Source organism: Sparus aurata, chromosome 19 (assembly GCF_900880675.1).
Source record: "Sparus aurata chromosome 19, fSpaAur1.1, whole genome shotgun sequence".
Classification (NCBI taxonomy): domain Eukaryota; kingdom Metazoa; phylum Chordata; class Actinopteri; order Spariformes; family Sparidae; genus Sparus; species Sparus aurata.
In genome coordinates this window covers 1,468,741-1,483,044 of record NC_044205.1, presented here as the reverse complement: position 1 = coordinate 1,483,044, position 14,304 = coordinate 1,468,741, and the positions used below count along the sequence as shown (strand labels likewise).

At 41.4% G+C, this 14,304-nt stretch overlaps 1 protein-coding gene and 1 long non-coding RNA gene across 5 annotated transcripts in view; both read right to left on the bottom strand.

The window, feature by feature from the left end:
• The window catches only part of LOC115570251 (phospholipid phosphatase-related protein type 5-like), a 304,040-nt gene that overhangs the window by 196,809 nt on the left and 92,927 nt on the right, over nt 1-14,304 (bottom strand). The window lies entirely within an intron of this gene.
• Nucleotides 341-1,526, bottom strand: LOC115570255 (uncharacterized). Its single transcript, XR_003981729.1, has 2 exons — nt 1,252-1,526; nt 341-1,004 (listed from the first exon to the last, which is right to left on the bottom strand). It is a non-coding gene; the product is annotated as an uncharacterized LOC115570255 (long non-coding RNA).

The following is a 14,304-nucleotide window of genomic DNA, read 5'->3' as shown; positions in this document are numbered from 1 at the left end:
TTACTTGTACTATTGAAAAGTTGAAATTGTTCAGTCTTCCACATACCCATTAGTTGCAAAATGTGTATGGCAAATTCATGTCATTCAAGTGAAATCCACTTTGTGGGGGTTTGGATTTTTTACTAAATCGCCAGCAAAAGTTAACTTGACAACAATAAATATGGACATAATGCGGTCTGTGGCCTTTATCATTTTTTTCATTGTCAATATTAACTGAAGTGTTTTACTTGAGTATGTATACAGTATTATGCTGTAAAATGGAACTAATGTGCTGTTTTCTACTGAAAAAAAAGCTTTTTACTTAAGAGCCCAACACAATACAGATGCACATTATGCAGCATCCAAGTGTTAAAATCCACATAGCTTTATTTAAATTCTTCATTACCAAGATATCAAACATGACATATTGAGTTTGGTAGATGTGTTATGCAGTGTGAGATAACTGTCTAATGGTATTTAAGACGCCACTTTCAAATATCTGCATACACTAGATTTAAAAGTTTGGCCAATAAAATTGTGGGAGGTTACATTTGGTTGTTTAAAACAAGTAACAGCAGAAAAAAAAACAGTGGATCTCTTTTTATCATGACAGACTGAATTGTTTATATACTGCATAGTAAAACCTATATATCCTAAACCATCTCCACAAGAGTTCTGCACAAATACCTATTCATGCAAGCAATTACAATTTCATTTGTCTAAGAACCAGAAACATTTTTTTTGAAATCACAAAAACTGTTGAACATCTATTCTATATTGCAGACTGCATGTTATCCTGCAAAGTTTGAGTGCAATGTTACATAGTCAAGCGCAGCCTTGTAAATGTCTCTTCCATTGTCCTGGGAGGGGGCATTAGGATTGATGGCTGCCCTCAGTCCAGCCATAGCCTGTGGCCCCAGAGGGCACTGGATGGGTGGTAGAACCACTCCAGCAACAGCAGCAGCAGCAGGAGCATCTTCTCTCAAACTGTCAGGGTTGAAGTCCAACAAGTGATCTTGCAAATCCTATAAATGGCAAGTAATTTTGTTATAACACTTGCCTTTTGTATACTTCACACATTTGATCTTCAAAGAATTCATTTTAATTTGTTGAGAGTACGAAAATACTGAATATACATTGTCGTTAAACATTTTTGACTTCTGATTTGATCTATTTTTGCATTATTTGTCACAATTGTTTCAGATCTTAAAATATGAGACAATGGGTAAACCTGATTAAACATAGCTTGGATTCAACATTTCTGAGGTCTACCTCTAGATTCTCTGGAGCAGCCACAGGATACTTGAGAAATCCAATGGTCCAAAGTTGATTGGGAGTCAGGTTTTGTTCCGTACGCAGAGGATGGTTATCCCATCCGGCTGTAAAAGTGTCTAGGTCCATTTGGAGGCATGGTACAAATATGTACTGGGCACAGAATAACTGCAGGCTGTTGGAGGGATCAAGCAGGCACTCCTCTTCAAGACCATGAAGTAGCTCATAATATACCCTTGTTACTGCCATCCACACGTCACGCCATAAGCGCTCCACTCTTAAGGATCAAAAACACAAAAAGTTCACCGTGTTAATATTAGAATCACAGCAAGGGACACTCAAAATGTAGGTCAGACTTGGTCTCTCCTCTGCCTGCTTGGTGAACTGACTGACACAGCTGTCATGACACAGATGCACTGCTATCCATTTCCTGGTTAAGCCAAGGTTGAGATCATCTATATTTTGTTTTCATTACAGATAGACTCTCTGTAGAAAGTGTTGCATGTATTGAAACAAAATAGATTGCTTCAATATTTTTCTCTGCAAAATGTTGAATGGGTTGCCAAATATACCCGGGCTGGCCATTCATATACCTGGGTAAAATCAATGTGTGGGAAAAATTGACTCAAGTTAACTTTGGTAAGCATGGTGTCTTGATTTGAACAAAAATCCAAGACTCTTCACACATGTATAAAGTGGTGAACAATAACCTAATTTGGACACAGTGCATCTCTGTAGGCCTACAAAGGATAAATGCTTCCTGTGAGGATGTATCCTTCAGATTTGGTTTGGTACTGCAGTGTTCACTCTGTATTACTGTTGCAAGTCTCCCCGGCTGGCCATCAATAACAATTCACTTGCTCCCAAGACAGAAATAATTTTTACTTAAATCATTTTTAAATAAGTAATTTCTGGTGAAGACTGCCATCTCTCGACTTCAACAACACCCTTGAACTGAAGTAATATTCCGGGTTTGTGCTTGTGGATTCTGTTGCTCATGTGACCGCACTGTATTCTGCTGTGCTGGGGCGTGATGCATTAACCACAGATTAGATAGCCAACACCCATTAACTTTGCATTTGTTTCAGTGGACCGCTGCCAAACCAGCACAGCAGCCATTCAAAGTTAACTTGAACTCGGCCAGGGTCTTTGTGAAAAATACAACGGCAAAACATCACAGGGCTGGAAACTTAACATCAGCTACCATTTACCGAGGGTCCACATTTATCTTTCTGGCTCATCTGCCAGTGGCAGCTAAACTGAGAAAAGCAGAGCTGGTAGTCACAGCTCAGTAAGTTAGCTACTCAGACTCTCCATGACCGCGCTGGAAACCGAGTCCGCTGGAACATTTTTATCGTCACCAGAAGCAAATTCGCGTTATTGTGTACTACCTGCGTTGACGCTGAGCTCGCGGCTCAAAGATGAGAGGCTGTATGGTGTGTGTGCGTGTGCTGGGGATGTCAGTAACGTTAGCTTAACTTACACAGCCGAAGTCCTGCTGTTCATCATGTCAGTGTTAACGCTCCAGGCTATGTTACTGTTAGCCGCTGTTGTGATGAATTATTACTTGGCAGCAGCAAGTATTTACCGCCAGGCCGGTGACACATGACGTTAATTTATTTTTCTGCCAAAACCGACTTTTAGCCGTGTTCGGCGCTTGGCGGGTGTTGCTCCTGCATAAACCACAGGTCAAGTTAGCCAACACGGCTAATGTTAGAAACATACATGTTCCAGCGGACCTCTACAAAAACAGCATAACGCCCGTTAAAAGTTAACCAAACAGGCCAGGTTGCATGTGAATAAACATGTAAATAGCAGAGAAAAAAAAAACAGACTTACTTGCGGTTTGGAAGTTCCTGTTGAACACAACATTTTAGTTATGCCACCATGCCAGAGGCGTCCGAGCGGATGGCAGTTCCGGAAAAGAGAAGTACTTCTTCAGTATGCCGATATGCAAATGACATGCAAACCGCGCTCTACTTGCCCCTCCCCTCAGACCCCTCCCTCTCGACGCCAAAACAGTGACAGAAAGTTGAACAGTGACATTGAAAAAAAACTGACATTGTAAAAAAATCTGTCACTGAAAACAAAGTGACATGAAGAAAAAATCTGAAGATTGTCATTGAAAAATACAAAAAAATCCCAATAAAATAAAATAATAAGATTTTCAGAGTTTAATTATTTTAATTAGTTGTTTTTTTCAGTGCTAATACTTGTTTCAATGCCAATACAACTGTTTTCAATACAAATGTTTCAATGCCAATGTTTCCTTTTTCACTACTGGTTTTGTTTTCAATGCCAATTTTTTTTTTTGATGCCAAATTTTAAAGTCACTGTTCTGGCTCCATACATTCTTCATTGTTTGAGCTGCTCTTTGAATGGCAATAAATGTGGTTATTTGTTTAAAGCAATTCTGGGACCACATTTTTCCTTACTTTTTCGTACTTCGTGTAGTTCTTAAATTTAGTTCAGAATGGTCTTAAAAAGGTCTTAAAAAGTCTGAAATTTGACTTGTTCAAACCTGCAGGAACCCTGACACACAGGCATCACACAAAAGGTTGAAAACAAACACAAAGACTTAAAATCTGAATTATTTTAAGATGGTTTTCAAAATGAATAATAATAATGTATAAATAAGAAGTAATTATGAGAAATAAGAGAAACTTTACAACACTGCAGCACAAGGCTTTTTTGGTTCGACTGCAGTTTTGCAGTGATGCACTGTTGGACCTGATCTTGGAGAAGGTTTTCCAGGACCCTGCCCCATATGTGAACGAGGTGCTGAAACTAATAATCCCTGAAGACTTCTCGGACCACGCAGACAGACAGCACGACTCTCACTCTCCGCCCCAGAGAGCCCCAGCACCAGCTTACAGAGCTTCTGTAGGCTATATTGGCTGAACACAATTCAATATAAAGTCAGCACTGAATGTTTACACCAGAGGAGGCTCGTCCATAGAGGCAGAGGAGGTTGGTCCTCCTCTATTTTTGGGAGGCAAGAGGAAGATCCATTTTTTTTAAGAAAGAGTAACTGGTTGAAATAAATCATTACCAAATCTCAGTATCATTTATAAAGTATTATATATATATTATATCATTAAAAAAGTTTCTTCTTTGGAAGAAATCCACCTAAAATGGTTGAACAGCGACAGCTGCAGCCGGAGGAGACAGAGCAGTCTGTGAGAGGAGCAGGGAGCAGGAAGGTGGGGGCTAGAGGAGGACGGAGGGCTTCTGTCCTCCGTAGGAGGGATCTCCTTCCATTCACTCAATGCATTCAGGATTTTTTCATGCTGATCTATGATTGGCTAAGACACGTAAAATGACGCGCTAAGGGAGGACGTCCTCCCTTACCAATCAGCAACCAGAATACAAGATTGACAGCAGGTTGGTCCAATAACAGTTCCCAAATTTCATTCTCATGTTTATACAGCCGTAAACAAAAAATATTCTATGTACCGTATTGACCGACCCGAATATAGTACGAGTTTTTAAAAAAAAAAAAAAATTTCGATTAAAATTATGTGAAAAAGTGGGGTCGTCTTATAATCGGGGTCTAACCGTTGACACATGCTGATAGTTGTCTGGGTCGCTACGCGACCGCAATGGCAGAGGGCGCCAGCTTATTGTAGAGACGTCACTGACACTGTGGCTGCGGTTATCTGTCAATCACAGCGGAGAAGAAGTGACAGGAGATGAAAAATGGAGAGACGCGGAGATTTTACGGAGCAAAGTGGATCAAGTGTGGCAAGTTTACAGACATCTGAGGCGGAGCTATGATGCTGATTTTAAGATAATGAGATCAATGCAGCGGAGGTGCCAAACAACTGTCAGCCAGCCAAGAAATATGGAGTTACGGAGTGTAACGTCCGAAGATGGCGGGTCCAAAAAGATCGTCTGAAAACGCTAACAGTAACCCCTAATTTCCACTGGATACGTGTCCACTGCGTTGCAGCTCCGATCCGGTTTTGCTCCGCCGTCCACCGTCCGGCAATCCCCACCGGTTGCGGTTTGAGTCCGCTGCGGCGCAGTACGGTAGACAGCTGGCTCACGAGGCAGAGGAGTTCCCGCGATAATCACATGATCACTCACGACCGCAGTTATAGGTCTGTGTTATTAAAATCAATGACACGAAGTGTTCCCGACCGAGGGATTAGCAGAAAAGCTTGTGTTTGTCTCTTTTTTTGAGATTTATGTACTGGTGTCAACACTGAGTGTTTTATTTTGAAAGGTAACCGGATGCTGTTTGTTATTTTAGCGCTTGACTTCCTGTCTGCTCGGTGCTAAATTCAGCTGAATTGCTGCGTTGCACTCCGGCATCCGCCAGATATAGGAGTCCTGCGTATCTGTGCCGGAGGGCGCCGGACTACCGGAGCTGGGACGGAGCAGATACGCAGCGCACGGAGCACGGAGACGCAACGCAGCGGAGACGTATCCAGTTTCCACTGGATACGTCTCCGCTGCGTTGCGTCTCCGCCACGCCAGCGGAGCAAATACGTTTCACTTTAGTCAATGTGTCAATCTCCACCAGGTCCGCTGCGCTGCGTATCTGCTCCGTCCCAGCTCCGGCAGTCCGGCGCCCTCCGGCACAGATACGCAGGACTCCTATATCTGGCGGATGCCGGAGTGCGACGCAGCAATTCAGCTGAATTTAGCACCGAGCAGACAGGAAGTCAAGCGCTAAAATAACAAACAGCATCCGGTTACCTTTCAAAATAAAACACTCGGTGTTGACACCAGCACATAAATCTCAAAAAAAGAGACAAACACAAGCTTTTCTGCTTATCCCTCAGTCGGGAACACTTCGTGTTCTTGATTTTAATAACACAGACCTATAACTGCGGTCGTGAGTGATCATGTGATTATCGCGGGAACTCCTCTGCCTCGTGAGCCAGCTGTCTACCGTACTGCGCCGCAGCGGACTCAAACCGCAACCAGTGGAGATTGCCGGACGGCAGACGGCGGAGCAAAACCGGATCGGAGCTGCAACGCAGCAAACACGTATCCAGTGGAAATTGGGGGTGAGAGACAAGCTTATCGTGGTCCTCTAAGCGGCCGCTTCTAAGAGATTGACAGGAAGGTGTGTGAGTTTGTTACTGAGAAACAAATTTTGGATATCAGAGTCTTGAAAAGAGGGGTCGTCTTTTTATCAGGGTCGTCCTACATTCGGGTCAATATGGTATTTTACAGCTTTCACTGCCCGCCATGCTCGGACAAGAAATATGGAGTTTTCAGCGATATTGGAATCGGTTTCAAAGGAAATATAAGCACATTTCTGATAGAAAAAAAACTGTTGGGAGAAATCAGAGCGAAGCAGTCAGAAAAATAATTCATAGTTTTCGTTTTGTTCGTCCTGCTGGAGGACATAACGTTAGCGGCACGACCGGGCGATTGTGATGAGTGATGTGTGTGATGTCCTGTGCTGTCCTGAAGTATGTACATTGATTGCTGTGGTAGCACAGTGAGTAGAGCAGGTGACTGGGGATCAAATCCCGGAAGGGGTATACAGTGGTATTTTTTTGTCTTGTATATTAGCCATTTAATAAAATGTTTTTTAAAGAATTCTTATAAGTCATTGTTTTATTGCTTAGTTTTCATTAAATATAAGAAAGTAGGGATAAGTAGTTGACTTGTATAAAATAACATGACACCGTGGACTGGTTTTCCTCCTGTCCTCCTCAATTTTTTCAGTCACCAACCGCCACTGGTTTACACCCATGGCAACTAAATTCTTTCTTTATTATTTTCATATTGATAATGAAGTTAATACATAAAGTCAAACTGTTTCACTTCAGATATTTGTTTTCTTGTTCTTTCATTCACGTCAACACATTACAAATGTTTCTTACAATGACACATCTTTGCTAACTGTTCTGTGTTTTCATTGTTTGATATGTAATTTTCATGTTAATAAGTAAAAGATAAACTATAAGCAATGTAAGATAGAGGAAGCAGTTATGTACTTTTCATCATAACACTTTTGTGATAAATGAATAGTATTTATGTGACTAAAATCTTAATGCACTATTCCCCTCAGACGTAAAGGTCCATAGTCTGTCCGATAAATGTAAAGTGCATTCTGCAGTGCAGATACATTCAGGCAGACAGGTTACAGGCCAGGAGGGTCCACCATGCATGATGGCGGCTCAGGATGCTGCTGTAGTCTTTGTGTAACCTAGAAATTATGAAAGGTAAGTGAGTGACAATAGATTAGAGAAAGGAGAGACTGCAAAATGACAACCTTGTTTGCCCAGTGTTCACACTTGTGGTATTTCCATACAGCAGATATTCTCAGGTTCTGTAGGCATTTGTTCACAATTGTCACAGGAACACCTGTTTTATGCAGAGTTGTTATTATTCATTGGAAACTATGATCGCTCATCACGTCGCGTTGTTTCTTTGGTAATATATTTAAAGTTTACAAACTGTTGTAACTGGTTAAAAAACAATTCTGCTGGTAGAGAGGTGATGGGAGGCAACTGTGGCTTACTGAAAACTACAGTTGGTGAAAATTGCTGGCAGAAGCTAATTACAGGTCGTCACTGCAAATAAGAACAGGTTCTCAATCAATTTACCTGGCTACATAAAGGTAAAAAATAATATGGGATTACGCTTTTCTCTTGTAACGGCTATTGCTAAATTGCATCCGTGTTACTGCAACTGAACACCGCCAGCCGAGGTTTGGCTAAGTTTTATGATGTAAACACTGGAGGCAGGAGAAGGGGGCTGTTATCTGTAACAATGCGGGGCAGACGGCCAGTAAGCTCGTAAAACTTTAGTCCACAGTCTGTTGTCCGGCAGCCATGGTCACACGATGCCGTCCTCACGTCTTCCGCAGGCAAAAAGAGGTGGACGGCACCGTGGGCGGCGCACGCAGTAGCTCATTAGCATTTAAAGGAAAAGGCACTGAAACCGGCCACCTGGAGCAGGGTTGTTAAACTGGTGTTTCAAGAACCCTGCTGTGCTCAATCCTTCAGCTTTTTTCGACCAAAGCATGTTACTAACATTCCATTTAGACATCAAGGAACCATTTCAAGAAGCAGAAATGACCATAATATGGGACCTTTAAGAATAATCTGACAGTTGTCTGTGTCGGCTGTTTATCTTGCCACAAATCTTAAACTTCTTTCAGATATTACGTTTACTGCGTCTTTGCTGTCGTAAACATTGCTGTTCCTACTTAAAGTCACAGTAGCAGTCACAGTAGTCATTTCTTGGTTTTGTCACATTTTTAGATGTGTAGCCAGTATTTCTAGTTTGCACTTGCCCTCCAATAATTAGCCAAATAATAAACCAGTGTTTTATTGCTTTTTAAGAATTGCAGCTGAATTGCATGTCTTCCAAACCTTAGTATTATGATGATGTGAATAAATTCATGTTGACAATTTGTTGACACAAAAGAAATGGCAATTGTGTTTCACTCACAGCTACACAGGATACACAGCTAAGTATTTAACTTTCTATAAGTACTTTGTTTATTAATTTTACATTAATTAATCTACATATTCTGTTATTAAGGCCTTAAAATACCGCCCTTTTCTGACTTTGAGCCCCTGGCCCTCTATAATCATGTGCACGTCCCTGAGTCAGAGAAACAATGTATGGCTCAGTGAACATAACCCATCTCTCTCAATTGACAAAATATCTTGTATGTTCTACACCGGTATCACTATCTAAATGTCTAGCTTCTGAAAGCTTGGGGATGACTTAAGGATGTAAACAGAGGGAATGGTGTTTAAAAGAGACTATACAGGTCTTAACAAAAAGTATTGATGCACTCTAAGACTGTGTAAAATAGCAGTACCTTGTGTACCCAAAGGGTTAGCCTCACATCGCTTGAAATATTTATGTAATGTGGACTCCCTTACATAATGTCACTGCATGAGCTGATCATGAACTTCCGAAATCATAAGTTCAAGTAGCAAAGCCTTAAAATGCATGAAGCTGGAAATGCTGAAGTTGAGTGTGCGACAGTACCACGACCCACAGCTGTGTTCTAAATTTAATCTTTCCCAAACAGCATGGCCGTGTGAGTCATTATGCAAAACAATGAGCTGCGAGATGGCTAGTCTGACATGATGCTGCACTGCTCTTTAACAGATGTAAAGTCTGGCAAAAAGCATGTGCAAGCATAGATACTGATGCACATGAATACACATACCTGGGCACTTGCATAGAAACGCATACAAACTGCCCAAACACACACATGGACCTTGTCGTGTGAACACTCTGACATTAGCCAAGAGAGGCAAGAAAAAAAACACAAAAGAGAGGAGAAGCTAGGGAGAAAGAATTCAGCTTCTGCATGACAGCAGACACAGGACACAGCAGAGCATTAGGGGTGAAGAGCGTTGTTGTCAGGCAAGGGCAGAAACTGAGGACTCAGATGCAGGAAGGCAGTTTTTAAATATAGTTTCTCTGAAGACAGAGTGATAAAAGAACAGGCTGTGAAACACTATGGGTCCAACGGACAACTAAAAAAAAACCACAAACACAACAAGAACAAAGGACGCTCCCGCAGGAGGAAAAGAGATGACTACACTGATCTTAGAAAACTAGACGCTATGAAAATTTCTCAAAATAAAAGTCGCTCGCAAAGGAGGAAGGCACACAGGCTATGAAATTATCTACTCTGAGTAAGGCTGAAAAACTTTAAAGAACAGAAAACACTCCGACAGGAGGAAAAGCAAATGCTATAAAACTTAACTAACCAACGAAACAAATATCTGACCAAAAGGTATTCAAAATCAAAATCACTCTACAACAGAGGAAAACTATATGCAAAAACAAAACTTGGCAAAACTTATCTTTCTCGAAATAACAAGGCTGTGATCAAGGCTGTGAACAAGGGCTGGACGTACATGACGAAAACGAACGAAATACTCTGGCAACGAAGACAGGGGAAGACAAAGACTATATACACATGAGGGGAGGGAGCACAGGTGGAAACAATCAGGGATCAGGGAAGACACCAGACCGGTGACACAAGAGGAAGGGCAAGTGACCTGAAACGAGAGGAGAGTTACTTTTCAAAATAAAACATGAAATTCACAAGACAAAAACCCAAGACAGGACAGTCCTCACCGCGGTGTGACAGTTGTTTGTTGTTTGATGCTTTATATCTACACCATAATTTTTTTTGAAAGCTGTGGTCTCAGGTTTACAGATTAGTATTGCATTAAAAATGCATGGTGAGTTCATACTATACAAGGAATCATTACAGATGAAACAAGTGCTTTATTGTATTTGGAGTAATTGGCATTTCCACTGGAGGGACATTGTCCTGCTTAAATCCTTAATATTCAAATAATTTTTAGGGGGTAATATCATTCCATTTTTCACAAAAAAAGATTAAAGAAAGAAAAAGATAACAGGATCGTGTATGAGAACTGCTAAACAGTTTGTTCTTCTTTCTTACCCCATTAATTATCTTGACTGTGACTGTGGAGCAGCCTGATACCTAGATTGGGAACCACCTGATTAAACTCTACAACTGAATACAAAGCAGTTGAAACTGGCTCCATCGCAGCCAGCGACAGTAAAATTCTGCTTATGTATGGATGTGTCTGTCCACTGATATATTAAAACTCACAGGGGACAGTTTTTATACTCTAATTATGTATTGTTAGTAGTACTTAGGTACTTTTACTTGAACATGTTTACACTGGTATAAAACTGATACTGTATTTCTATATTCTGTATTTTTACAATTAACACTTAAAGTGATGAAGACACTTGTAAATTACATGTTAATATTCAAACATACTGCAAATAACTTGATGCAGTCTAAATTTAGGTCATATATGTATGACCTACATAAGCAAAGAAGACTATCAATGAGACAACTGGCTGTCATAACATTAACACTATTTTATGGTGGAGTGTTGAGGAGGAACTGAGGAGTCTCACAGCCTGAGGAAAGCTGTAGTGTGGTCCTAAAACAAAGCTGACTTTATTCGACTTTCAATGCATCTTACAACCAGCTGTGTTTTGAAAACAAAAATGGATTTAAAAAAAAAAGCTTTCTTCTTTCACTCACTTCCAAAACAAACATGCATGTTACCAAGATCAAGATCTTCAGATACACAGATGGAAATGGAAACATTATTGCTATTGTAGACAAGGGCCGCCAGAAACCAGAAAACCAGCAGGGCACCGGGTCCAACTAGCTGAGTCCTTTTCTGTTTTCAATGTAGACAGAACAAGGTGCCTGACAGGCCAGAGAGAGGTGTAGTCAATAATTACTATAATCCCCATGCTCTACAACTCTCTTCATCACTTGTTTGTGTGTGTTTTCCATGGTGCAGGCAGATACCAATGCAGCATTGATGCAACTGCATAGTGTCCTGTTCTGGGACTGGACCAAATACCTGAATGCTGCCCTTCTTGTGATCATTGACTGTATCATGCCAGACTCCTAGAAAAACAGTATCTGTCCTAGTAGAGGGGGCAGGACTCTGGACAATTGTTATTCTCCCCTGAAGAGGGGTTGGAAGACTAACTCTCTCCCATCATTCCTGTTGTCCGATCATACTACCATGTTCTTCAGACCAAAATATAAACAGGATGGTTCAGGAAGAGATGCCCTATCGGAGACTACCCAACAGATATACTGAGTGACTTGACTGCAATATATTCAAGTCCAGTGCTGACATGATCAGTGGTTCTGCAGAGGTAAAGACAACCTTTATAGCAATGCTGTGTAAACATTTTCATCTCTACGATGATTGTACAATATTTTCTGAACAATTGGCTGATGGAAAATAATAATCAATAAAGAAGAATCTTATTTTTTTTCATCCAATTTCATTCAATGTACACTGCTCTAAAAAAATAGGTGATGGTAATTGTACTGATGTATATTGTATAATTTGCTGAAAACACAATGACGTAACAATGGTCAATGGAAACCAAAATCATCAACTCATCAGCCCCAAGCGGTCCAGTCAATGGCATCAATGCCTTTGTCATTCAGAAACTGCCTACACCACCGGGAGAAACCCAGGGCCCACTGCACCAGCGTCAGGTCTGACAATCGCTCTGAGGATTTTATCCCATACCTAACAGTAGTCAGGGTGCAGTTGGCTATGCTTGCATGGTTGTGGGCTGTGAGCAAAGGTCCGACTAAAGGGCAGCAGGCCCTCATGACACTCTCATGGAGATTGACAGTTTGGTCAGAAACATGCACACCAGTATCCTCCCTGAGGTCATTTTGTAGGGCTCTGGCAGTGCTCTTCCTATTCCTACTCGCACAAAGGAGCAGATAGCAGTTCTGCTGCTGGTCTTCCTGATGCCCTCCTTCGACCCTGTCCAGCTCTCTTTGTTTAACGGCTGGTCTCATGGTATCTGCTCCATGCTCTTGAGACTGTACACAGCAAACCATCCTGCGATTGTATGTATGGATGTGCCATCCTGGAGGAGCTGGACTACTTGTAAAACCTGATTAGGCTGCATGAACCGCCTCATGCTACCAGTCGTGACACAAGCCACACAGAAGTTGAACACAAAACTAGACAAGAATCAGTCAAGAAGTATAGGGAGTAGGGGTGTGCAAAGCAGCCGGTATTTGTATTTGTATTTGTATTTGTTGAGAGGGGAAAAGTATTTGTATTTGTATTTGTATTTGTATTCGAGTTTGTATGCTTTGCAGTGGGGTGGTTGGGTGGATAAGCCTGTTTTGCATTAAATGCAGCTAATATAGGTGCTTCCACACAGAACTTGAGCAAGTTTTTTTGGCTGGTGGAGGACCAAGAGATGGCTCAGCCCCATGCACACTCTTTTCTATTTGGTTGCCCAAATCCATGTGGGGAGTTTCAGCTAAGTTAATGAGTGACGGGAAGCTATGCTAAGGTTAACTAGCCTACAGCCTACATCTTGCTGTCTGCAAAAGACAGAGTAACTTAAACGTACCAAATAACTCCCACAAGTGCATACAATTCGACACAACTACACAAGCCTTGTTTTAACCTTTTTAACTGAACTTTAACGTTACTCTGTCAACCGCCTATTGTCTAAATTACCGAGCGAACAGAGCTACGTAAACAGAGTGAACATGAGAGCACCCGACTGCAGACGTCAATACTAATGCAGCGTAATGGAATAATCTCCTGATCAAACTCCGCTTCCCGAAAGTTATAAACTGCCTCCGGAACCCAGTTAAGGTACAAAAATCTATTAAAAAAAATAGTGATGCAGTTAAGTCTTTTTTCGCTAAGCCGAGCCTTCTCTGTTGCTGTGTGGAGCAGCCTGTGTCAGTCACCTCTTTTACTCCCCCCCCCGCCCCCGACTCCTGAACGTCACTCAATCACTCATCCAGGCATGCACTGCGGTCTCATGAGGAAACGCAGCTTTTTGATATAATGTTTTTCTTGTTCCCGAATTTGTGCCTTTCCGAATACCGTATTCGGGTTCGGCTCCACCCCTAATAGGGAGAGAGCAATTGTCTGTGGCCACACCATGCAAAACCATTCTCTTTTGATGGGTTGTCCTGCTTTTGCCTCTCCATTGCACCTGTCACTTTCATTTTAACCAAATGGTACATGTGAAACTGATTCACAATCACTTGCTTCCTAAATGGAAAGATTGACATAAATCTAACTGACCCAGTGTTACACTGTGGTGAGTTTTTTGGAGCAGTGTATAACATTTCAAAATTGGTTCTCTGAATTTAATCCATCCTGGAGGAACAGTGGGAAGCCAACAAAATTATCATTATTATTGATTTTTAAAGGAAAAAGGTTGGTGTGTAATTTATATATCCTTGAATCCTGAACTTTAAATGTACGTACTGTAGATAAAAAAGTTAAAAGATCATGACGTAATGTAAGACTTAGTATCAGACAAGGTATCTGAGCAAACAGTACCCTCCTAGTTCAAGTTGGGTGGAGATGAGGTGGGTGGATACGAGTATGTATGAAGGAAATTGTATGAAGAAGTTATGAGGACTTGATGCTTCATGACGAAGGATTTTAATGGCGGCCACCGCCACGGCCAGCAGGTATGACGTAGGATAAAGATTTTTCTAGCGTGTCATTGGCATGGTCCGAGGAGTATAAT